At 40.9% G+C, this 26,876-nt stretch overlaps 1 protein-coding gene across 4 annotated transcripts in view; it reads left to right on the top strand.

Annotated features, from left to right (window-relative positions):
* The window catches only part of CENP (centromere protein P), a 275,211-nt gene that overhangs the window by 209,081 nt on the left and 39,254 nt on the right, over positions 1-26,876 (top strand). For 2 of the 4 annotated variants that reach the window (XR_011612320.1, XR_011612321.1), the window contains exon 6: positions 19,852-19,982. The exons of the other annotated variants lie outside the window; for them this stretch is intronic. The gene's annotated coding sequence lies outside the window, so the exon portion shown is untranslated. The remainder of the gene's footprint in view (positions 1-19,851; positions 19,983-26,876) is intronic. 4 annotated transcript variants of the gene reach the window in all.

Genomic DNA, 26,876 nt, shown 5'->3' with positions numbered 1-26,876 from the left:
TGCCTGGCTTGTTTCACTTAGCTTAATGTCCTCCAGGTTCATCCATGTTGTCACAAATAACAGAATTTGCTGCCTTTCATATATACATTTTCTTTATTCATTCGCTGATGGACACTTAGGTTGATTCCATATCCTGGCTCTGGTGAATAATGCTGCAGTAAACATGGGAGTTCAGTTGTCTCTTTAACATACTGATTTTGTTTCCTTTTTTTTTTTTTTGAGACGGTCACCTAGGCTAGAGTACAGTGGCACAATCTTGGCTCACTGCAACCTCCACCTCCCTGGTTCAGGTGATTCTCCTGCCTCAGCCTCATGAGTAGCTGGGATTACAAGCTTCCACCACCACACCTAGCTAATTTTTGTATTTTTAATAGAGATGGGGTTTCACCAAAATTTTAATCTGTGTTCAACAGAAGTATAAATTGGTTTGAAAATACTATTCTTAATTTTTAAGTCCTAAAAGAACATAAATAATTTTCATTTTATTTTTCAAAATATTTTTCATTTTAAACCTGTTGAATGAAGTGAAAAGAGATAATAGACATCTCATGACTCCTGACCTCGTGATCCACACACCTCAGCCTCCCAAAGTGCTGGGATTACAGGCATGAGCCACTGCACCCAGCCTGTGATTTTATTCCCTTTGAGATTAGTGGGATTGTTAGATCATCTGGTAATTCTACTTTTTAAATTTTTGAGGAACCTCCATACAGTTTTATATAATGGCTCTTCTCTTAAAGGGAGATGTATTCTCAAGTCCTTTGCCTATTTTTTTGATTGGGTTATTTGTTTTCTTGCTATTTAGTTGAGTTCCTTATATATTTTGGATATTATCTCCTTATTAGATATATAGTTGGCAAATATTTTCTCCCATTTTGTAGGTTTTCCCTTAACTCTCTTGATTATTTCCTTTGCTGTGTAGATATTTCTTAATTTGATATAATCCCATATGTCTATTTTTGCTTTTGTTGCCTGTGCTTTTGGGATTATGTTCAAAAAATCATTGCCTAAACCAATACCATAGAGCATTTCCCCTGTGTTTTCTTTTCTTTTTTTTTTTTTTTTTTTTGAGATGGAGTCCTGCTCTGTCGCCAGGCTATAGTGCAGTGGCATGTTCTTGGCTCACTGCAGTCTCTGCCTCCCAGGTTCAAGTAATTCCCCTGCCTCAGCCTCCCCAGTAGCTGGGACTATAGGCATGCACCACCTCACCCAGCTAATTTTATGTATTTTAGTAGAGACAGGGTTTCACCATGTTGGCCAGGATGGTCTCGATCTGCTGACCTCGTGATCCACCCGCCTCAGCCTCCCAAAGTGCTGGGATTACAGGCGTGAGCCACCGTGCCTGGCTCCCTATGTTTTCTTCTAGTAGTTTCATCATTTATAGTTCTTACATTTAATTCATTAATCTATTTTGAGTTGATTTTTGTTTATGGTGTGAGATAAGGATCAACTTCATTCTTTTACATGTGGATATCCAGTTTTCTCAGCACCATTTATTGAAGAAACTTCTTTCCCCATTGTGTCTCTTGGCACTTTTGTCAAAAACCAGTTCACTGTAAATGCATGGATTTTTTTTTTTTTTTTTTTTTTTGAGATGGAGTCTTGCTCAGTCACCCAGGCTGGAGTGCGGTGGCGCGATCTCGGCTCACTGCAAGCTCCGCCTCCCGGGTTCTCGCCATCCTCCTGCCTCAGCCTCCCAAGTAGCTGGGACTACAGGCGCCCGCCACTACGCCCGGCTAGTTTTTTGTATTTTTAGTAGAGACAGGGTTTCACCGTGTTAGACAGGATGGTCTCGATCTCCCGACCTCGTGATCCGCCCGTCTCAGCCTCCCAAAGTGCTGGGATTACAGGCTTGAGCCACCGTGCCCGGCCAAATGCATGGATTTATTTCTTGGCTCTTATTCTGTTCCATTGGTCTCTGTCGGTTTTTATGCCAATACTATGCTGTTTGGACTACTATAGCTTTGTAGTATATTTTGATGTCAGGTGGTATAATGCCTCCAACTTTGTTTTCTTTGATCAAGATGGCATTGGTGCCAGCATGGTGGCTCACACCTGTAATCCAAGCACTTTGGGAGGCCAAGGCAGGTGGATCACTTGAGGTCAGGAGTTCAAGACCAGCCTGGCCAACATGGTGAAATCCCATCTCTATCAAAAAATACAAAAATTAGCTGGGCATGGTGGTACACACCTGTAGTCTCAGCTACTCTGGAGGCTGAGGCAGAAGAATCACTTGCATCTGGGAGGTGGAGGTTGCAGTGAGCCGAGATCTCACCACTGCACTTCAGCCTGGGTGACAGAGTAAAACCCTGTCTCAAAAAAAAAAAAAAAAAAGGGATTGCATTGGCTACTCAGGGTCTTTTGTGATTCCTTTTGAATTTTATGATTGTTTTTCTGTTTCTGTTAAGAATGACATTGAAAAACATGTTGAAATTTCGATAGGAATTACATAAAATCTGTAGAACACTTTGGGTAGTATAGTCATTCTAACAATATTAACGCTTCTAATCCATGAACAAGAGGTATCTTTTCATTTACTTATGTCTTAAGTTTATTTCATCAGCGATTTATAGGTTTCAGTGTAGAGATCTTTCTCCTCCTTGGCTATGTTTATTCTTAAGTATTTTATTATTATGTAGCTATTGTAAATTTTCTTGATTTCTTTTTCATGTAGTTTAGTTAGTATATAGAAAAGCTACTGATTTTTGTATGTTGATTTTGTATTTTGCAAACTTTATTGAATTCGTTTATCAGTTCTAACAGTTTTTTGGTGGAGTCTTTAGAATTTTCTCTATATAAGATATCATGTGCAAACAGAGAAAATGCAACTTTATCCTTTCCATTTTGGATATTTTTTATTTCTTTCTCTTATCTAATTGCTGTGGCTAGGACTTCTAGTTTTATGTTGAATAGAAGTTGCGTGAGTCAGCACCATTGTCTCATTCCTGATCTTAGAGGAAAAGCTTTCAGCTTTTCATTGTTAAGTATGACATACTTACTGTGCACTTGTCATAAATGACCTGTATTGGGCTTGGCGTGGTGGCTCACGCATATAATCCCAGCACTTTGGGAGGCTGAGTCAGGTGCATCACTTGAGGTCAAGAGTTCGAGGCCAGCCTGGTTAACTTGACAAAACCCCGTCTCTACTAAAAATACAAAAATTAGCCAGGCGTGCTGGCACATGCCTGTAAACCCAGCTGTTTGGGAGGTTGAGGCATGAGAATCGCTTAAACCTTGGAGGCAGAGGTTGCAGTGAGCCACAGTTGCACCACTGCACTCCAGCCTGGGTGACAGAGCAAGACTCCGTCTCAAAAAAATAAATAAATGGCCTTTATTTATGTTGAGGTACATTCTTTATATAGCTAATTTGTTGAGGATTTTTTTTTTTTTAATATCATGAAAGGTGTTGAATTTTGTCAAATATTCTGCATTCCAAAGTTGTTTTTTAAAAAACAAAACTAGTAGAAGCTATAGCAAGACTGATGTATGAAAAAAAGGGAGAAAGCGTGGTTCACCAATGTGAGGACTAGACAAACTGCTACCACCACAATTTTTTTTTTTTTTTTTTTTGAGATGGAGTTTCACCATTGTTGCCCAGGCTGGAGTGCAGTGGCGCAATCTCGGCTCACTGCAACCTCTGCCTCCTGGGTTCAAGCAATTCTCCTGCCTCAGCCTCCGGACTAGCTGGGAGTACAGGCACATGCCACCACGCCCAGCTATTTTTTTTTTTTTGTATTTTTAGTAGAGATGTGGTTTCACCATGTTGGTCAGGCTAGTCTCAAACTCCTGACCTCAGGTGATCCACCTGCCTCAGCCTCCCAGAGTACTGGGATTACCAGTGTGAGCCACCACATCCAGCTTACAAATTCTTTAAAGCATTTAAAGGAAAGTAAGAACATATTATGAACAATTTTATGCCAGTACATTGATATATTTAGATTACATGAATAATTTCCTGAAAAAACACAACTTAACAAAATTGTCACAAGAAGAATCAGAAAATCCAAATTGTCTATAACTATTGAGGACATTGAGTCCATAATTGCAAACCGTCCCACAAGAAATAATACCACAGGTCTCTATATTCTTCACAAATGAATTCTACCGGGTTTTTAAGACCAGCATAACTATATTACAAACTGACAGGGACATTACAAGAAAGGAAAATTTCACAGGTCAGTCTCACTAATGAATAGAGATTTTAAAATACATATAAGCAGACCAAATCCAACAATATATAAATAATATATTATGACTATACTGGGTTTATTCAAGAACTAGCGGCTTAATTTAAGTGTAAAAGTCCAAACACTTTGTGATCATCTTAACAGATGCCAAAAAAAAAAAAGTTTGATGAAATTCAACAGCCATTGGTGTTTTGAAAAGAATAAAGAAAGCAAATGTTTACCATACTAGGAATATAAGGAACATCTTTAGTCTGACAGATCATCTACAAAAAAACAACATACTTCAACTGCTAGCTATGTCCCCAAGAGAAGTGAAAACATACATAAGTCCACGTGAAAACTTGAGCATTAATTGTTCATAGCTACACTATTCACAACAGCTAATATTTAGAAACAACCTAATGTTTATCAACTGATGAATGCATGCACAAAATGCTGCATATCCATACAAGGGAATATTATTTGGTAATAAAAAGGAATGTCATAGTGACACATGCTGAATGTGTCACCACGTAGATGAACCTCAAAAACATTACATGCAGTAAAAGAAGCCAGTCACAGAAGACCACATATTGAATGATTTCATTTGTATGAAATGTCCAAAATAGACAAATCCATTGAGAAAGTACATTAGTGGTTGCCTGAAATGAAGGGGGTAAGAAGATAGGGAATGACTGTTAATGGGTACAGGGTTTCTTTATGGAGTGACTAAAATGTTCTAAAAATAGTGGTGATGGCCCTAACTAGGAATATACTAAAAACCACAGAATTGTATATTTTAAAGTATGCATTTTATGGTGTGTAAATTATATCTCGAGAAAGCTGTTATTTTTTTAAATGGTGAAATATGGACAGTTTTCCCTTTCTGAGAACAAAACAGTGATGCCCACTGAAGGCCCTGGCCAGTGTGGTAAAGCAAGAAAAAGAAGAGAAACAGTTTTTCCTTCATTTTCTTATGGGAAAAGAGAAGTAAAGGAAGAAAAAAAACTGTTACTATTCCCAGATTATGTGGATGTGTATGTAAAAATTCAGATTAATTACTAAAATTATCTTTAGAGTTTTCCAGACACACAATTAATATATAAAAATAAATAGTGTTTATTTTTAAATAACACTTTAAATAATCTTAGCTACTCGGGAGGCTAAGGCAGGAGTCACTTGAACCCGGAGGCGGAGGTTGCAGTGAGCTGAGATTGCACCACTGCACTCCAGCCTGGGTGACAGAGCGAGACTCTGTCTCAAAAAAAAAAAAAAAAAGAAAAAAGTGTCATTGGATGATGCTGGGTGCTGAAGTCTTGGTAAGAGGGAATAATCTAATGAAATCGTTCAGTAAAAATAAACAGCCTCCCAGAGGTCCAGAGTGCTGCTGCATGTGTGTCACTAGGAAGGTTCATGGTCCTCTCTGTGTAACCCACCATGCTGATGGTTCTGCTTTGTGGGGTCTTCCCCTGCTTTGGCATCATGAAAGCTCTCTTGCTGGTACTTTCTCTGCTCAATGGAGCTCTGCTTCAAAGAAGATCAGACGGTAAATTAATGTGAAAATTGATGCCCGTCAAATTCATTAGGATTAAGACAAAATCATTATTTCAGCTCAGCAAAGGGAAGAGAAGGACACCTGAAATGTGAGAGTCCCAATTAGGGGCCTGTCCACCCCATACTTGCCAGGATATTAAACATTTTATTACTGCATGTGATCACTGATGTTGGGCAAAACAACACAAATGCAGTACATCAACTATCAGATTGGAAATATATTTTAATAAAAACAAGTTATATTGACTAGAAATTAAAAAATAATTGTGTCTTTATATAGTGAGATAATGAAGTTAAAGAAAAGATGTGTAAATATCGAGTAGTTAAGAATAAAAGTAACAAAAAATAAGCAAGATATCCTCAGAGAAAATTATAAAATTTTGAGAGAAATTAAAGCTTAAATATGGGAATTGGGAGATACCATACTCAGTGAGTGGAACATTCAGTGTTGCAGAGATAACATTTGTCCTTACACTGATCTTAGAGTTGGTGAAATTCAAATCAAAATCCTAGCAGTTCACGTGTGTGTGTGTGTGTGCGCTAGAACTTGACAAATTCTAAACTCTATAGGGAAATGTAAAGGCCAAAGAAAAGCCAAGACATTCCTGAAGAAGAACAAGGTTATAAGACTTTCTATCCCAAATGTCAACACTGAATATAAACAAGCTACAGTAATTAAGGCAATTTGGTAGTGATGGAAGGATAAACAACCGACAGTGGCACAGAAAGAGAGCAAAATACTCATTCACGTGTAGCTACTCGATTTTCTCACGTGAATGGTTTCAGGAAACTGCGGAGGGAGACAGAGAAGAGACCAAACAGACCACTCATAGGAAAATAGGCTATGGACTTGTTCTGTTGTGCTCTAGAGACTAGAACTAGAATCAATGGACAGAAACTACAAGCAGGCTGATTTGGGCTTAATTAGAAAAAGAACAAACTTTCTCATAACCAAATCTGTCCAGCTGAGCTACTTAATGAGGTGCCAGGGCCACAGGACAAGAATGAGTTGAGTAAAAACTAGATGAAGCCGACCCAGTGGCTCATGCCTGTAATTCCAGCACTTTGGGAGGCTGAGGCGGGTGGCTCACTTGATGTTAGGAGTTCGAGACCAGCCTGGCCAGCATGGTGAAACCCCGACTCTACTAAAAATATGAAAAGTAGCTGGGCATTGTGGCGCATGCCTGTAGTCTCAGCCACTCAGGAGGTTGAGGCAGGAGAATCGCTTCAACCCAGGAGGCGGAGGTTACAGTGAGCCAAGATCACGCCACTGCACTCCGGCCTGAGCGAGAGAGCATGACTCCATCTCAAAAAAAAAAAAAAAAATAGGCCGGGCGCAGTGGCTCAAGCCTGTAATCCCAGCACTGTGGGAGGCCGAGACGGGTGGATCACAAGGTCAGGAGATCGAGACCATCCTGGCTAACACGGTGAAACCCAGTCTCTACTAAAAAAAATACAAAAAAACTAGCCGGGCGATGTGGCGGGCGCCTTAGTCCCAGTTACTTGGGAGGCTGAGGCAGGAGAATGGCATAAACCCAGGAGGCGGAGCTTGCAGTGAGCTGAGATCTGGCCACTGCACTCCAGCCTGGGTGACAGAGCGAGACTCCGTCTCAAAAAAAAAAAAAAAAAACTAGATGACATTCTATTGAGAATTTTGCCAAAGGAATTTCCCAGACACTGGACTAGATATCATTTTATCAATAGGGTCTGTGCTGCTTTGATTCTGCCTCCCTAAGATAGTTTTCTTAGGCAGTGGAGAACATAGATGTACGTTCTGTCTCTGAGCACTTCTCTTACTCCCTGAGCAAAGTTTGTTCAGGAGCCAGGCTTAGTAATAATGGCCAATGTGGACAAAGTACAGTACAGTTACAGGCTGGATTCTGGGTCTGGTTCTTCCATCCATAGTTCTTCCAAGCCACTAGCGTCTGGAGCCTTTCCTTGAAGTCGCAGGTGACTAAAACAGACGTTGAATCTCTGTACTCAGCATGATATCAGAGACAGGACACATTGATGGATTCCCCTGCATTCAGTCTAGAAGTGGAAACAAACTCATTTGAACAAACGGTGTCATTGGGCCGGGCGTGGTGGCTCACGCCTGTAATCCCAGCACTTTGGAAGGCTGAGGCGGGCGGCGGGCGGCGGGCGGATCATGAGGTCAGGAGATCGAGACCATCCTGGCAAAGATGGTGAAACCCCGTCTCTACTAAAAATACAAAAAATTAGCCAGGCGTGGTGGCGTGCACCTGTAGTCCCAGCTACTCAGGAGGCTGAGGCAGGAGAGTCACTTGAACCTGAGAGGCGGAGCTTGTAGTGAGCCGAGATCGCGCCACTGCATGCCAGCCTGGGTGACAGGGCGAGACTCTGTCTCAAAAAAAAATAAAATAATAAAAAAAGTGGTATCACTGGAGGATGCTGGGTGCTGAAGTCTTGGTAAGAGGGTATAATCTAATGAAATCGTTCAGTTTCTTTTGTTTTTGAGAATTAGACTGTAAGATATGACATTTGATATAACAAGTTTTCTTGAGACCTGTTATTTTTTTGTTTAGACTTTGTTTGATTTCCTGTCCTGCTGCAGTAATATTCAGTCCGGGAGGCTGGAAGTATTTCTAGATAGCTGTGCATGTGAAGGGATGTAGGGGTTGAGGCAAGAGTACAAATGAAGGTTCATATATGATATTCCAAATGTGTAAAAGTTACACCTCAAGTCAACAAGCAGTTAAATAAATTATGTTTTATTCTCTTATCTTGAAAAGTATCCTTCATAACAATCTGGAAGGCCAGGTTCCAATTTAGAATCCTGAACTCCTCAGGATTCACTTACACCAAAACATGGTGGCTCAGGAAGGAGCCAGTACACAGCCCACCACACTTTTCTACCCTATGTCATGACATGTTTGTGCCTCCAGGCCCTTTCCCCAGCTCTATATGAGCAGCTACCCTCTGGCCCTGGGATTGCCTGCACACGCAGTGTTGTCTGTCTTCAGGGTGACAGAGCCAGGGAAGAGGAATGCATAAGCCCTGGAAACAAAGTTATTTGGGCAGAGAATTCCAGGCTGCCAGATACTCAGAGCATTTCCTGGGGAGGTGACTGTGGCACATAGACATCTTGCTTAGTGGCCAAGCGGAGCCCATGTCACAAACCCCTCTTGTCCAAGTTTAAGTGTGATGCTGGGATTGGAAGCCAGGAATTATCATGAGTGGAAGCCATAGTTTCAGGCAAAAAAATTTGGGCGAGAAATACATAGTACTGTTATATAGTAAGGTGTTAGGTATAGAGGTCTTATTGTGATATAGCATACTTCCCCAAAATGATGTCCTATGCTTTTTTTTTGATTTTTGAGACACGGTCTTGCTCTGTCACCCAAGCTGGACTGTAGTGGCACAACCACGGCTTACTGTAGCCTCAACCTCTCAGGCTGAAACAATCCTCTCACCTTAGCCTGCCAAATATCTGGGACTACGGGCACATACCACCACACCTGGCTTATTTTATTTTATTTTATTGTTTTATTTTTCCATAAGTTATTGGGGTACAGATGGTATTTGGTTACATGAGTAAGTTCTTTAGTGGTGATTTGTGAGATTTTGGTGTACCATCACCTGAGCAGTATTCACTGCACCCTATTTGTAGTCTTTTATCCCTCATCCCCTCCCACTCTTCCCCACAACTCTCCAAAGTCCATTGTATCATTCTTATGCCCTTGCATCCTCATAGCTTAGCTCCCACATATCAGTAAGAACATACGATGTTTGGTTTTCCATTCCTAAGTAACTTCACTTAGAATAATAGTCTCCAGTCTCATCCAGGTCACTGCAAATGCTGTTAATTCATTCCTTTTTATGGCTCCATAGTATTATATATATATGGAATATATATATATTTGATATGGTGTGTGTGTGTGTAAGTATATATATGATATGGTATACACACACACACACCACAGTTTCTTTATCCACTCGTTGATTGATGGGCATTTGGGTTGGTTCCATGATTTTGCAGTTGTGAGTTGTGCTGCTATAAACATGCATGTCTAAGTATCTTTTTTGAATAGTGACTTCCTTTCCTCTAGGTAGATACCCAGTAGTGGGACTGCTGGATCAAATGGTGGTTCTACTTTTAGTTCTTTAAGGAATCTCCACACCGTTTTCATAGTGGCTGCACTAGGTTCCATTCCCACCAGCACTGTTCACCACATCCATGCCAACATCAACTGTTTTTTGATTTTTTGATTATGGCCATTATTGTAGGAGTAAGGTGGTATCACATTGTGGTTTTGATTTACATTTCTCTGATTATTAGTGATGTTGAGCGTTTTTTCATATGTTTACTGACCATTTGTATATCTTCTTTTGAAAATTGTCTATTCATGTCCTTGGCCCACTTTTTGATAGGATTGTTTGTTTTTTTTCTTCCTGATTTGTTTGAGTTCGTTGTAGATTCTGGATATTAGTGCTTTGTCAGATGTATAGATTGTGGGGATTTTCTCCCACTCGGTAGGTTGTCTGTTTACTCTGTTGAGTGTTCCTCTTGCCATGCAAAAGCTCTTTAGTTTAATTAGGTCCCAGCTATTTATCTTTGTTTTTATTGCATTTCCTTTTGGGTTCTTGGTCATGAAATCCTTGCCTAGGCCAATGTCTACTTATTTATTTTATTTTTTTCTTCTTTTTTTCTTTTTCTTTTTATTATTTTTTCTTTTTTTTTAAGCCAATGTCTACAAGGGTTTTTCCAATGTTATCTTCTAGAATTTTTATAGTTTCAGGTCTTAGGTTTAAGTCTTTAATCCATCTTGAGTTGATTTTTGTATAAGATAAGAGACGAGGATCCAGTTTTATTCTCCTGCATGTGGCTCACCAATTATCTCAGCACCATTTGTTGAAAAGGGTGTCCTTTCCCCGCTTCATGTTTTTGCTTTGTCGAAGATCAGTTGGCTGTAAGTATTTGCGTTTATTTCTGGGTTGCCTTTTCTGTTCCATTGGTCTATATGCCTATTTTTATACTGGTACTATGTTGTTTTGGTGACTGTGGCCTTATATTATAGTTTGAAATTAGGTAATGTGATGCCTCCAGATTTGTTCTTTTTGCTTAGTCTTACTTTGGTTGTGTGGGCTCTTTTTTGGTTCCATGTGAATTTTAGAATTGTTTTTTCTAATTCTGTGAAGAAGGATGGTGGTATTTTGAGGGGAATTGCATTGGATTTGTAGATTGCTTTTGGCAGTATGGTCATTTTCACAATATTGATTCTACCATCCATGAGCATGGGATGTGTTTCCATTTGTTTGTGTCATCTGTGATTTCTTTCAGCAGCATTTTGTAGTTTTCCTTGTAGAGGTCTTTCGACTCCTTGGTTGGGTATATTCCTAAATATTTTATTTTATTTTATTGCAGTTATTGTAAAAGGGGTTGAGTTCTTGATTTAATTCTCCACCTGGTCCCTGTTAGTCTATAGAAGAGCTACTGATTTGTATACATTAATCTTGTATCTGGAAACTTTGCTGAATTCTTTGATCAGTCCTAGGAGCTTTCTGGAGGAGTCCTTAGGGTTTTCAAGGTAAACGATCATATCATCAGCAAACAGTGACAGTTTGACTTCCTCTTTACCAATTTGGACGCCCTTTCTTTCTCTTGTCTGATTGCTCTGGCTAGGACTTCCAGTACTATGTTGAAGAGGAGTGGTGAGAGTGGGCCTCCTTGTCTCGTTCCAATTCTCAGAGAGAGTGCTTTCAACTTTTCCCCATTCAGTATTATGTTGGCTGTGGGTTTGTCATATGGTTTTTATTACATTTGGGTATGTCCCTTGTATGCCGATTTTGCTGAGAGTTTTAATCATAAAGGGATGCTGGATTTTGTCGAATGTTTTTTCTGCATCTGTTGAGATTATGTGATTTTTGTTTTTAATTCTTTCTTTCTCTTTCCTTCTTTCCTTCCTTCTTTCCTTCCTTCTTTCCTTCTTTCCTTCCTTCTTTACTTCCTTCTTTCCTTCCTTCTTTCTTTCCTTCCTTCCTTCCTTTCTTCCTTCTTCCTCCTTCCTTCTTCCTCTCCTCTCTCCTCTCCTCTCCTCTCCTCTCCTCTCCTCTCCTCTCCTCTCCTCTCCTCTCCTCTCCTCTTTCTTGTCTTGAGACAGAGTTTCACCCTTGTTGCCCAGGCTGGAGTGCAGTGGAGCAATCTTGGCTCACTGCAACTTCTGCCTCCCAGGTTCGTGATTCTCCTGCCTCAGCTTCCCAAGTGGCTGGGATTACAGGCATGTGCCACCACTCCCAGCTAAGTTTTTGTATTTAGTGGAGATGGGGTTTCAGCATTTTGATCAGTCTGGTCTTGAATTTCTGACCTCAGGTGATCCACCCCCCTCACCCTCCCAAAGTGCTGGGACTACAGGCGTTAGCCACTGCGCCCTGCTGTTGTTTTTAATTCTGCTTATGTGGTGTATTATGTTTATTGACTTGCATATGTTAAACCATCCCTGCATCACTGGTATGAAACCTACTTGATCATGGTGGATTATCTTTTTGATATGTTGTGGGATTCTATTAGCTAGTATTTTGTGCTTTTGTTTTGTTTTCTTTTCCAAGATGGAGTCTTGATCTGTCACCCAGGCCGGAGTGCAGTGGCACGATCTTGGCTTCCTGCAACCTCCACCTCCCGGCTTCAAGTAGTTCTCCTGCCTCAGCCTCCCAAACTGCTGAGATTATAGGCACCTGCCACTGCACCCAGCTAATTTTTGTTTTTTTAGTAGAAATGGGGTTTCACCATGTTGGCCAGGCTGGTCTCTAACTCCTGACCTCGTGATCCACCCGCCTCGGCCTCCCAAAGTACTGAGATTACAGGCGTGAGCCACTGCGCCCAGCCTTCAGTTACCTAGTATTTTGTTACTGATTTTAGTATCAATGTCCATCAAGGATATTGGTCTGTATTGTTTGTTGTTGTTGTTGTGTCCTTTCCTGGTTTTAATATTAAGGTGATGCTGGCTTCATAGAATGAGTTAGGGAAGGTTCCTTCTTTATCTTTTGGTATAGTGTGAAAAGGATTGGTACCAATTTTTCTTTGAATGTCTGGTAGAATTCTGCTGTGAATCCATCTGGTTTTGGACTTTTTTTGGTTGGCAATTTTTTTTTTTTTTTTAATGGAGTTTCACTCTTGTTGCCCAGGCTGGAGTACAATGGTGCGATCTCGGCTCACTGCAACCTCCGCCTCCCAGGTGCAAGCAATTCTCCTACCTCAGCCTCCCGAGTAGCTGGGATTACAGATGCGTACCACCACGCCTGGCTATTTTTAGTAGAAACGGGATTTCACCATGTTAGCTAGGCTGGTCTTGAACTCCTGACCTCAGGTGATCTACCCGTCTCAGCCTCCCAAAGTGCTGGGATTACAGGCATGAACCACTGCACCCGGCCAGTAATTTTTTAATTACCATTTCAGTCTTGCTGCTTGTTACTGGTCTGTTCAGGTTATCTAATTCTTCCTGATTTTAGCTAGGAAGATTGTATTTTTCCAGGAACTTATTCATCTCTTCTAGGTTTTCCGTTGTATGTGTGTATAGGTATTCATAGTAGCCTTGAATGATCTTTTGTATTTGAGTGGAGTCAGTTGTAATGTCTCCTGTTGTATTTTTTAGTGAAGTTATTTGGATTTTCTCTCTTCTTTTCTTGGTTAATCTTGCTAATGGTCTATCAATTTTATTTATCTTTTCAAAGAACTAGCTTTTTGTTTCATTTATCATTTTTAATTTTTTTTGTTTATGTTTCAGTTTCATTTAATTCTGCTCTGATCTTGGTTATTTCCTTTCTTCTGCCGGGTTTGTGTTTGGTTTGTTCTTATTTCTCTAGTTCCTTGAGTTGTGACCTTAGATTGTCTGTGCTCTTTCAGACTTTTTGATGTAGGTGTTTAGGGCTGTGAACTTTCCTCTTAGCACGACCTTTGCTATATCCCAGAGGTTTTGATAGGTTGTGTCATTATTGTCATTCGGTTAGAAGAATTTTTAAATTTCCATCTTGATTTCAGTTTTGACCCAGTGCTCATTCAGGAGCAGGTTAATTTCCATGTATTTACATGGTTTTGAAGTTTCCTTTTGGAATTGATTTCCAATTTTATTCCACTGTGGTCTAAGAGAGTGTTGGATATAATTTCAATTTTTAAAAATTTATTGAGGCTCATTTTATGACCTATCATATGGTCTGTCTTGGAGAAAGTTCCATGTGCTCTTGAATAGAATGTGTGTTCTGCAGTTGATGGATGAAATGTTCTGTATATATATCTGTTAATCCATTTGTTCCAAGGTATTAGAACAAGTACTGAAATTCCCCACTATTACTGTGTTGCTGTCTATCTCATTTCTTAGGTCTATTACTAATTGTTTTATAAATTTGGGAGCACCAGTGTTGTTAGGTGCGTATATATTTAGAATTACGGTATTTTCCTGTTGGACAAGGCCTTTTACCATTATATAATGTCCCTCCTTGTCTCTTTTAACCGCTGTTGCTTTAAAGTTTGTTTTGTCTGATATAAGAATAGCTACCCTTGCTCGCTTTTGGTGTCTATTTGCATGAAATGCCTTTTTCTACCCCTTTATTTTAAGTGTATATGAGTCCTTATGTGTTAAGTGAGTCTCCTGAAGGCAACAGATAGTTGGTTAGTGAGTTCTTATCTACTCTGCTGTTCTGTATCTTTTAAGTGGAGCACTTAGTCCATTTACCATTGCATCCATCCTGCTCTTTGTTGCCTGTGTACTTTGTGGGTTTTTTGTTTTTTGCTTTTTAGCTTGTATTTTTGTTTTATAGGTCCTGTGTGATTTATGCTTTAAAGAGATTCCATTGTCATGTATTTCCAGGACTTGTTTCAAGATTTAGAGTTCCTTTTAGCAGGTCTTGTAGTGGTGGCTTAGTAATGGCGAATTCTCTCAGCATTTGTTTGTCTGAAAACAACTATCTTTCCCTCACATGTGACGCTGAGTTTCGCGGAATACAAAATTCTTGGCTGATAATTGTTTTGTTTGAGGAGTAGGGCCCCAATCCCTTCTAGCTTTTAGGGTTTCTGCTGAGAAATCTGCTATTAATGTGATAAGTTTTCCTTTATAGGTTACCCGGTGCTTCTGTCTCACAGCTCTTAAGATTCTTTCCTTCATCTTAACTTTGGATAACCTGATGACAATGTGCCTTAGGCAAAGATCTTTTTGCGATGAATTTCCCAGGTTTTCTTTGTGCTTCTTGTATTTGGTTATCTGGCCCTCTAGCTAGGCTGGGGAAGTTTTCCTCAATTATTCCCCCAAATATGTTTTTCAAGCTTTTAGAATTCTCTTCCTCCTCAGGAACACCAGTTATTCTTAGGTTTGGTCGTTTAGCATAATCCCAGACTTCTTGGAGGCTTTGTTCTTATATTCTTATTCTTTTTCCTTTGTCTTTGTTGGACTGGGTTTATTCAAAGACCTTGTCTTTGAGCTCTGAATTTCTTTCTTCTACTTCTTCAGTTCCATTGCTGAGACTTTCCAGAGCATTTCGCATTTTTGTTGTTGTTGTTGTTGTTTTGGAGACAGAGTCTCGCTCTGTCGCCAGTCTGGAGTGCAGTGGTGCAATCTCGTCTCACTGCAACCTCCGCCTTCCGGGTTCAAGCAATTCTGCTGCCTCAGCCTCTCGAGTAGCTGGGACTACAGGCATGTACCACCACACCCGACTAATTTTTGTATTTTTGGGTTTTTTTTTTGTTTTTTTTTGTTTTTTTTTTTTTGAGACAGAGTCTCGCTCTGTGGCCCAGGCTGGAGTGCAGTGGCCGGATCTCAGCTCACTGCAAGCTCCGCCTCCCGGGTTCACGCCATTCTCCTGCCTCAGCCTCCCAAGTAGCTGGGACTACAGGCGCTCACCACCTCGCCTGGCTAATTTTTTGTATTTTTTGGTAGAGATGGGGTTTCACCGTGTTAGCCAGGATAGTCTCGATCTCCCGACCTCGTGATCCGCCCGTCTCGGCCTCCCAAAGTGCTGGGATAATTTTTGTATTTTTTTTAGTAGAGACGGGGTTTCAACATGTTGGCCAGGATGGTCTCGATCTCCTGCCCTCATGATCCACCCACCTCGGCCTCCCAAAGTGCTGGGATTACAGGTGTGAGCCACCGTGCCTGGCCTGCATTTCGCATTTCTAAAAGTGTGTCCAAAGTTTCCTAAATTTTGTATTGTTTTTTCTTTAAGCTATCTATTTCATTGAATATTTTTCCCTTCACTTCTTGTATCATTTTTTTGGATTTCCTTGCTTTGGGCTTCGCCGTTCTCTGGTCCCTCCCTGATTAGCTTAATAACTAACCTCCTGAATTCTTTTTCAGGTAAATCACGGATTTCTTCTTGGTTTGGATCCATTGCTGGTGAACTAGTGTGATTTTTGGGGAGTGCTGAAGAACCTTGTTTTGTCGTATTACCGGGGTTGGTTTTCTGGCTCCTTCTCATTTGGGTAGGTTCTATCAGAGGGAAGGTCTAGGGCTGAAGGCTGTTGTTCAGATTCTTTTGTCCCACGGGGTGTTCCTTTGATGTAGTACTCTCCTCCTTTGCCTATGGATGTGGCTTCCTGTGAGCCGAACTTCAGTGATTATTGTCTTTCTTCTGGGTCTAGCCAACCAGCGAATCTACCCGACTCCAGGCTGGTACGGGGGATTGTCTGTATAGAGTCTTGTGATATGAACCGCATATGGGTCTCTCATTCTGGTGGAGGTGGCAGAGGGTGCAGTGGGCTCCATGAGGGTCCTTTGGTGGTTTAGTGCTCTAGTTTTGTGCTGGTTGGCCTCCTGCCAAGAGGTGGTGCTTCCTGGAAAGCATCAGCTGTAGTAGTGTGGAAAGGGACCAGTGTCCTAGAACTCCCAAGATGGTAGGCCCTTTGTCTTCAGCTACCAGGGTGGATAGGAAAGGACCATCAGGTGGCGACAGGGCTTGGTGTGTTTGAGCTCTCCTTGGGTGGGTCTTGCTGCGGCTGCTGTGGGGAATGGGGTTAGACTCCCAGGTCACTGGAGTCGTGTACCTAAGAGGATTATGGCTGCCTCTGCTGAGTCATGGAGGTTGTCAGGGAAGTGGGGGAAAGCCAGCAGTCACAGGCCTCACCCAGTTCCCACACAAACTGAAGGGCAGTTCCCCCACCGCCCAACAGCCCCAAGTGTGTTTCCAAGCAGAGGGCAAGAGGGGCTTGAAAACTTGCCCGAGGCTGTCCGCCTCCCAGCTGCCAAAGAAAAGGGCTCTTCCCCTGCCTCTGAAGTCTGCACACCAGATTCACACCCTCCTCCCCAGTTCTGGCCAGAAGGCTTCTTGCCCATTCAAATTGTTACAAAGTTCGGCTGGAGAATTCCTTCTCCCTGTGGAGTTTTACCCCCTGCTTCTCTGGCCACCCTCCCGATGGATCCCTGTGGTGTCAGGCAGGAATGGGCTGCTTGGGGACCCAACGAGCTCCCAGGGCTTTTCTGCTGCTTCCTCTACCCCTGTATTTCACTCGGCTCTCTAACTTGACTCAGCTCTAAGTTAAGTCGGAAACTTCTCCTGCAAACCGACCTTCAGCTTCTCCAGTGGGGTGTGTGTTTAGGAGAGGAGGGCCTCCCTTTCCCACTTCTGCATTTGGGGCACTCACAGTAGTTAGGGTGTCTCCCGAGTCCTGCAGGAGCAGTCCATTTCCCTCAGAGGGTCTGTGGGTCCTCTTGGGATTGCCAATTTGTTCTTGCAGTCGATCTGGAGCTAAAATTCACAATGCAAGCCTACGGATGTTGGTCTCTCTGGAGCTATAATTTAGTCCTGCCTCCTGTCTGCCATGATCCCCTCCATCTCCTACATTTTTTTTTTTAATTTTTTTTTCATAGAGATGGGGGTCTCACTATGTTGCCAGGGCTGGTCTCGAACTCCTGGGCTCAAGTGATCCTCCTGCCTTAGCCTCCCAAAGTTTTGGGATTACAGGCATGAGCCACCGTGCCTGCTGTCCTATGTTTTTAAATGTATTTTGCTGATGAAATAAGGGAAGCTCTACCATAAATGTAACATAGGGAAACCAATCTGGGCCTGGCACAATGGCTTATGCCTGTAATCCCAGCGCTTCGGAAGGCTAAAGCACAAGGATCGCTTGAGCAACAAAGCAAGACCCCATCTCTGCAAAACATTTAGAAATTAGCTGGGCAAGGTGGCACGTATCTATAGTCACTGCTACTTGGGAGGCTGAGGTGGGAGGATCAGTCACTTGAGCCCAATAGTTCAAGGCTGCAGTGAGCTATGATTATACCATTGCACTCCAGCCTGAGTGACACAGCAAGACCCTGTCTCTAAAAGAAATGAAACAAAATGCAAGAAAATAGAAGAAAAAAAAAAATCTGTCATAGTCTAGTTTGGCAGAAACAAAAAACAAACTAGATAAACATGTGAGTGGCCAGTAGGTTCTCATATCATGACTGAAGAAAGCATCACCATGAACTTGTCCATTACAGCAAAAGATCATATATCAACATTAAAGGATGAGAAACTTAGTCATGAATCCCTTGGTGTTGCATCATGAAGTTTGCCATCTAGTCTTGGGTATGAACCCATAACTACCCAGTTTCCTTCCTTTTGGACATGACCCAAAGCTGATTGCAAAGTCTTAATTAGACTAAACTATCTAGCATTACATTAGAGCCCAAGTGTTCAGTGGTAGACAGCAACTGTGTGCCCGTGGGGTCACTGTGGAGCCTGTCTTGAATCAGGAGCATGGCAGTTTGTATAATCTTAATCTGTTCTTAGCCTACTTAAGCATCCATCAGCCAAAAATAATCTTCCTACATCCTGTTTGGCTGTCCTCAAACTGCTTTTATTCCTTCATCCCATTCTCTACTCCATTTATTTACAAAGTAATCTACAGGAAATGCCTCCATGTATTCACCTTCCATTTATTCCTTATTCTACCACAATTCTGCTTCCGCATTTATGGCTCTCAGAAAACTGCAGTCTCAAAAGTCACAGTGGCTCCAGACCTATCTATGCAGCCTTCCTTTTCCTTGTCTTTTTTTTTCTTTTAAGTTGGTTACCCAATTCTTGGAAGTCAATCTGCTCTTCTACTTTCCTGACTTTTTTTCTCAGTACCTCATACTGGTTCCCCTCCACCACGACCTTCGTCCATGTCTTAAATGTTGATGCTCCCCAGGTTTCCTCTTGGCCCTCTTCTCTTCCCATTCTTGCTGTCCCCCATGATCTGCTTCATTCATTAAATAAGCATAAGTGAGCCCTTCCATTAATCACATTGCTTTAATATATGCTAATGGGTTACATACCAGTTTTAAGTTCTGAGCTCTTTCCTGAGCTTCATACACAGCTTAAATTGCCAGCTTCCATTTGGTCACCTTGGCTTTGATTTCTTCCAAGCACTACCTCAGCACATCTACAAGAACAAGCCATACTGTCATCCCTGTTCCTCCCCCAACCCCTCAAACTTGTTGTTCCTTTAATATCCCTTATTGTAGATAATTCATGGAACAGCAGAAATGCAAGATTTACCTAACAATTGGTTTTAGGTCTGGGTTTTAACATTTAGCTTTTTATACGTTTGGGCTTGGATGGATATAGTGAGTTTATATTATGTCCCTACAGCAGGAAATTGTTTTTGCTTATCTAAACCAACCTGTTTTAACACTTGTAATATTCTGGCAAGAGTTCAGGAAGAGTTTAAATTACAGGAGAAACTTTGTACAAAGAAAACCACATTTGGTATTTATAGTTTAATTGTTTTTCTTAAAGACTACATTAAGTCATTTTTTACCATAACGGTGTGCATTCAAAGCTAAAATTGTTATTTATGTTATTCAGCATTGGAGTAGTTTTGTAGAGTTTCAAAGTAACCTAAGAGTAGACATTTTGGGTATGCTTATTGGCAGAATCGGATTCTTACCTGTTCCTACATACGGTATACCTGCCAGATGATAGGGAGAGCCAGATGGGAGAGAAACAAAGAAGTCAGCATGAATGAGCACCTACTGGCTGCCAGATGCCTAGTTCTTTGCTAGGCACTGTACACATGTAGTCTCAAGAAATTCTTCAACCCAATGATGTGTGCTATTATCCTCCAGTTTACAGAGGAGGAAAACTGAAGTGTCACAGAAGCTAAATGACTTTTCAGGCTAACTGAAAAGTCACTGGTCAGTGCTTCTTGCCCCCACAACAGACATTGAAAGACACGTATTCAGAAGCCTTTGAGATGGAAAGTAGATGGCTTGAGTGCCTGAATTTGGTGACAGATCACTGTGAAAGAGTCAGAACTGGAGCTCAGATCTCAGCTAGGCCACTTGCCTCACAGTGAGTATTGCATAAAGTCACATTTCCCTTCTTCTGGAACTCAGTTTTCTTTCTCTCTTTTTTTTTTTTTTTTTTTAAAGACCGAGTTTTGCGCTTGTTTCCCAGGCTGGAGTGCAGTGGCATGATCTCGGCTCACTGCAACTGCCACCTCCCAGGTTCAAGCAATTCTCCTGCCTCAGCCTCCTGAGTAGCTGGGATTACAGGCGCCCACCACCACGCCCAGCTAATTTTTTGTATTTTTAGTAGAGACGGGGTTTCACCATGTTGGCCAGGCTGGTCTTGACCTCCTGACCTCAGGTGATCCACTCGCCTCAGCCTCCCAAAGTGCTGGGATTGCAGGCATGAGCCACCGTGCCCTGCCCCAGTTTTCTTATCTTTAAAGTGAGACCATTAGAGATGTCATAGGTTATTTCTCTTTCACATTGTAGGGTGTGGTGGTCTGGGTTTGGGAAGCAGGCAGCCACAGCCACAGTTCTTTTCCCTACAATTTTCCTTCTGCAAACCCTGAAACCCATGCTTAGCGTGAGGTTTATGAGAAAATTACACATATGGTAGTTTTAACATTTGCTGGGAATGGGGATTCTTTTCCACTGATACACTGTCTGAAGGAGATGGCTGTAAACCAGAGTGACCACAATATTTACAAAAGTATTTAATGAAAAAGATGACTTTGGCAACTGATGTAACCCATCATTTATGGGGGGGATAAAGAGAAGTTCACTTGAGGTTTAATAAATCAAAACATAGTGTTTGTCCATAGCCTCATTTTTTCCCCATTACTGGAAGATGATATCATCATTTTCATTTCCATTAGAATCTTTTAGCGTCCAGGGGGATGAAAAATTAATATTAGCTGGTTTTATTGTGCCATTTTTATTTTTAAAGACAATTTTAGTTTTAATTTTACCAGATATGTGAATGGGGCTTTCAAACTGTACCCGAGGATTCATGGCATTTTTATAAGAATTGTAGTGTGGAAATGACTGACTTTTCTTTTATGTGTACAAGGATTATTCTTTTAAAGCCTCAAGCCTCCAGTTTTTGGTAGCCTGCTCTTTTCCTCAATCCCTGACTTAAATATCAAGCCTTTGAAGAAGCGTTCTCCAGCTTCACGCTGCTCCCATAGCACCCTACTTACACTGCTACACCAGGACTGATTTCTCTCTGCTTTATGTTATGAATGGCAGTTACCATCTGTTTTCCCCAAACAGTACATAAATTCTTTGAGGACTTACACGTATGTGTATCAGTATATCATTTTTATTGAGTGCATCTTGAGTGTAATAATAAAGCATGGCTCTTACAGTCTATTAGAGTCAGTAGTCTATACGAAGGGATCAAATTAGTGTCTCTCTGTGAAACAGTGTGATCATTTCTGTGACTGCAGAAATGTGAAGTTATTTTGGAAATCTGCAGGAGAGTACACATCTAGAGTTGTTAAAGAATTAGAAAATGATTTAGCAGCATTCAACAGATGATCTTCCTTCAAGCACTCAAATTATTTTGGTTTTTACCAAAAGAATTGGTGAGAGTGAGAGAAACTCCCACTCTCTTGTGTCTCCCTTCTTAATCTCTTTGACTGGTTCCTCCTCCTCCCTCCCCCTCCTCCTCCCCCCTCCTTCTCCTCCCTCCCCCTCCTCCTCCCTCCTCCCCCTCCTCCTCCCCCCTCCTTCTCCCCCCTCCTCCTCCCCCCTCCTCCTCCCCCCTCCTTCTCCTCCCTCCCCCTCCTTCTCCCCCCTCCCCCTCCTCCTCCTCCCTCCTCCTCCTCCCTCCTCCCCCCTCCCCCCTCTCCACTCCTCATCCTCTTCCTCCTCACAAGTGGGGTGGTGTGAACACGATTGTGAGGCTAGAGGGTTGAGTGCAGGAAAGAAGTGGCCAGATCACAACAGGCTTTGGAAATGACAGTAAAGGTTTGGGACCCAAAGGCTACAGGGGAGGAACATAACCAGGTCTGCATGGTGAGGGGGGAATTATTTATTTGTGTATTTATTTACTTAGCCAGTTACATAGCAACAGGTCTGCATTTTGGAAAAATCACAGATTGTAATGTGGTGTATGAAGTGAATGGAGGGATCAAGTCTAGAGGGCACCATTTAAAAGTTACTGCATTTGCCTGGGCACAGTGGCTAACTCCTGTAATCCCAGCACTTTGGGAGGCCAAGGCAGGCAGATCACTTGAAGCTAGGAGTTGAAGACCAGCCTGGCCAACATGAAGATACCCTGTCTCTACTAAAAACTACAAAAATTTAGCCAGGTGTGATGGCGCACACCTGTAATCCCAGCTGCTCGGGAGGCTGAGGCACAAGAATCACTTGAGCCTGGAAGGCAGAGGCTGCGGTGAGCCAAGATTACAGCACTGCACTCTATCCTGGGCAACAGAACAAGACTCTGTCTCAAAAAAATAAAATAAAATAAAATAAATACAGGTTACTGCAGAAAGTTATTTCCTTACCAAGGTAGGGGGAATTCAAGATATCATTAGGAGGTAAAATCAACAGGACTTAAGATTTAGTTGGATGTAGGGAAAAGGAAGGAAGAGTAAGCAAATATATGAAGCCCAGGTTTTTGGCATGAGCCAGTGCATGGTAGGACAGCTATTTCCTGAGGTAAACACAGGTTTATGGAGAAAGATAATATAATCCATTCTGTGGATCAAAAGAGAAACCTGAACTAGAGATAAAAGATCCCTCAGAATGTGTGAATGGTACTGAAGCCACAAAACTGGATGAGGTCATAGACCGTGATATATAACCAGGCCATCTGGCAAGGTTTACAGAAATTACAGGAACTAAAAGAAGATAATTTTAAAACTCTCCAAAATAAGCAGTTTCACACATTGTTGATAGAAATGTGAATTGATAGACTCTTTATGTAGGTCATTTAATCAGCCTTTACTAAATGTTAAGCCATTCTACTTCTAGGAATCTGCCCTACAAAAATGTTTGTACAAATGTACAAAAATCTCTTACTTATTCATTTGTAGTATATAAAATAGTAAAAAAAAAAAAAAAAAAAAAAAACAATTAACCCACATGATTATCAATAGAAGATTAGTTAAATCACAATATATCAGAGGATTCTGGGGAGATGGCAGACTAGGAAGCACCAGGAATCTATCTCCCTACCTCAACAACAACTGCATTGGCAGAATCCGTCTGATGTAACTATTTTTGAACTCTGGAGTCTATTCAAGGCTTGCAACTTCTACAGTAGGGGTGTCCAGTGTTTTGGCTTCCCTGGGTCACACTGGAAGAAGAACTGTCTTGGGCCACACATAAAATACGCTAACACTATGATAGCTGATGAGCTAAAAAAAAATCTCATAATGTTTTAAGAAAGTTTACAGATTTTGTGTTGGGCCGCATTCAAAGTCATCCTGGACTGTGTGCAGCCCACAGGCCATGGGTTAGACAAACTCGTTCTACAGGAAGACTAGGTCAGTCAATTGTGGTTAATTCTGGTCAATTTCAGTTCTTAGCAAAGTAGTAGCCACCCAGCCCCAGGGCAGGCAGCTGTGCATCGGTTCCTGGAGTAACCTGCAGACAATTTTTGGGGGCCAGCACTACTATCCTCCAAATATCAGAGATTTGTGCTCTGATTGCTGTTTCTGATCACAGAGATACAGACAAAGAGGTAGGTGACTACTGTTGCAACTTCCAGAGGATTTAAAGGGCTAGCACCCCCTCCCCATTCTCATTTTTTTCTCTTTCCCCTTTTGGAAACCACACATTAAAGACTAGGAGGATTCAAAAGCAACTGCATATACAGGGACAATTAAAAAGTGACCACATATGCTCAGGGAAAGGCATTGGGCAGAATACACCTGAGAAAACCTTAAGTTTACACCTCAGGCTGCTCCCTGGCACAGAGACAACCTACAACAATCAGTAAAACAAAAATAATAAAAACAGCAAACCATAGGGAAGGAAAAGGGTCTGATTCTTAGTGTTACCATATTCTTAGATTCAAATGTCCAGTTTTCAACAATAAAATTATAAGACATACAAAGAAACCGTCGGGCGTAGTGGCTCATGCCTCTAATCCCAGCACTTTGGGAGTCTGAGGCAGGTAGATCACGAGGTCAGGAGTTCAAGACCATCCTGCTCAACATGGTGAAACCCCGGTCTTTACTAAAAATACAAAAATTAGCAAGGTGTGGTTGCGCACGCCTGTAATCCCAGATACTCGGGAGGCTGAGGCAGGGAATTTGCTTGAACCCAGGAGTCAGAGGTTGCAGTGAGCCGAGGTGGCGCCACTGCACTCCAGCCTAGGCGACAGAGCGAGAGTCCATCTCAAAAAAAAAAAAAAAAAAAAAAAAGACATACAAAGAAACGTAAAAGTATAGCCTTTCAAAGGAAAAAAATAAATAGAAACTGTCCATGAAGAAAACCTGATGGCAGATGATCTACTAAAGACTTGTAAAAACTGTCTAAAGATGCTCAAAGAACTGAAGTAAGATCTGGAGAAAGTCAAGATAATGATGCATGAACTAAATGGAAATGGCAACGCAGAGATACTAAGTCTAAAACCAGATAGAAATTTTGGAGCTGAGAACTACAATAACTGAAATGAAAAATTCACTAAAGGGATTCAAAGGCCAATTTGAGCAGATAGAAGAAATAATCAGCAAATTTGGAGATAGGGCAATGGAAATTATCAATTCTTAAGAATAGAAATAAGAAAGACTGCAGAAGAATGAACAGAGCATAAGAGACTTGTGGTACACCCTGAAGAGGATCAACTTATGCACTGTGCAAGTCTCAGAAGAAGACAAGAAAGAGAAAGGAACAGAAAGAACATCTGAAGAATTGATGGCTGAAAACTTCCCAAATTTGTTGAACAACATGAATATAAACATCCGAGTTCAACAAACTCCAATAAGAAGAATTCAAAGATACACCCGTGCAAAACAGAAACTTGAAAGCAGCACACATAAGACATCCTTAATAAGATTGTCAGTGGATTTCTCAGATACTTTGGAGGGCAGAAGGCACTGGGCTGACATTTTCAAAGTGCTAAAAGCAAACAAAAGAATACAGTATCCAGTAAAACTCTCTTTCAAAAGTGAAGGAGAAATTAAGACATTCTCAGATGAACAAAAGCTGAGGGAGTTTGTTACCACTACATCTGTCCTGCAAGAAATTTTTTTTTTTTTGAGTCTCGCTCTGTCGCCCAGTTGGAGTACAGTGGCGCGATCTCGGCTCACTGCAAGCTCTGCCTCCTGGGTTCACGCCATTCTCCTGCCTCAGCCTCCCGAGTAGCTGGGACTACAGGCGCCCACCACCATGCCCAGCTAATTTTTTGTATTTTTAATAGAGACAGGGTTTCACCATGTTAGCCTGGATGGTCTCAATCTCCTGACCTCGTGATCCACCCGCCTCAGCCTCCCAAAGTGCTGGAATTACAGGCGTGAGCCACCGCGCCCGGCCTGCAAGAAATATTTAAGTGAGTCCTACAGGGTGAAATGAAAGGACCATAGACAGCAACTCAAGACAACATGAAGAAATAAAGATCTCAATAAGGCAAATATATGAGCAATTATAAAAGCTTATAGTGTTGTAACAACTGTTTATGATTCCACTTTTCGTTTTCAACATGATTATAAGAGACTAATACTTTTGTATTTTTAAAATTGACAATTGTACATTATTTATGGGGTATGCAGTTATGTGAGATATATATGTATAATGGTTAGTGATTAGATTAATTAGCATATCCATCATCTGAAACATTTATCATTTCTTTGTGTTATAACATTCAATATCCTTCTAGCTACTTGAAAATATATTAACTATAATCATCCTACAGTAGTATAAAACACTAGAACTTATTACACTTTAAAAATATTAGTCTAAAAGCTAATATTATTATAATTTTGGTTTGTAACCTCAGACACTGCTTTCTATATAATTTAAGAGACTAATGTATTTCAAAGAATTTGTAGCTTGTGTTTTGGGACTCAGTATGCATAAAGATGTAATTTTGTGACAGAGCTGTTAAAGTAACAGTTTAGGTGTGTTATTTAAGTTAAAGTGGTATAAATTCCATTTAGACTGTTACAACTTTGGGATCTTAAATGTAATTTCCAAGGTAACCACAAAGCAAATAACTACAGAACATGTACAAAAGGAAACAAGAAAGGAGCTTAAATACCTCACTAGAAAAAGCCAACCAAACACAAAGGAAAAGGTAATACAGGAAATGGACAAAATGGCTATAAGTAATATATAAAACAAACTGCAAAATGACAAAAATCCTTCCCTTATCAGTAATTACTTTAAATGTAACTAGATTAAACTCTCCAATCAAAAGACAAGATTCGCAGAATGTATTTTTTAAATGATATAACTATAGGCTGTCTATAAGAGGAAATAGTTAAATTATGTTTACAGATTATGTGATCTATATGTAAAAAATTAAGGATTCTACCCCAAAAAACCTGTGAAAACAAATAAATTCAGCAAAGTAGCAGAATACAAAGTGAACACACTAAAATTGGTTAGAAAAACAAAAACAAAAATGGGTTGCATTTCTATACACTAACAATGAACAATCTGGAAAGGAAATTACAAAAACAATTTATGATATTGTTACAATATCATAAAAAAGAATGAAATACCTAGGAATTAACCAAGAAGGTGAAAGATTTGTACAATGAAAACTTCAAAACATTGCTGAAAGAAAATAAAGACGACATAAATCAGTGGAAACACATCCCAAATTCATGGATTGGAAGACTCTGTGTTAAGATGTCAGTACTACTCAAAGCGATCTACAGATTCAATGAAATCTCTATCAAAATCCCAGTGATGTTTTTCACAGAAATAGAAAAACTCATTCTAAAATTCACATGGAATCTCAAGGGACCCTGAATAGCCAAAACAATCTTCAAAA

Source organism: Macaca nemestrina, chromosome 14, assembly GCF_043159975.1.
Source record: "Macaca nemestrina isolate mMacNem1 chromosome 14, mMacNem.hap1, whole genome shotgun sequence".
NCBI lineage: Eukaryota > Metazoa > Chordata > Mammalia > Primates > Cercopithecidae > Macaca > Macaca nemestrina.
The sequence above is the reverse complement of the archived record's forward strand: the minus strand, read 5'-3'. Positions and strand labels throughout refer to the sequence as shown.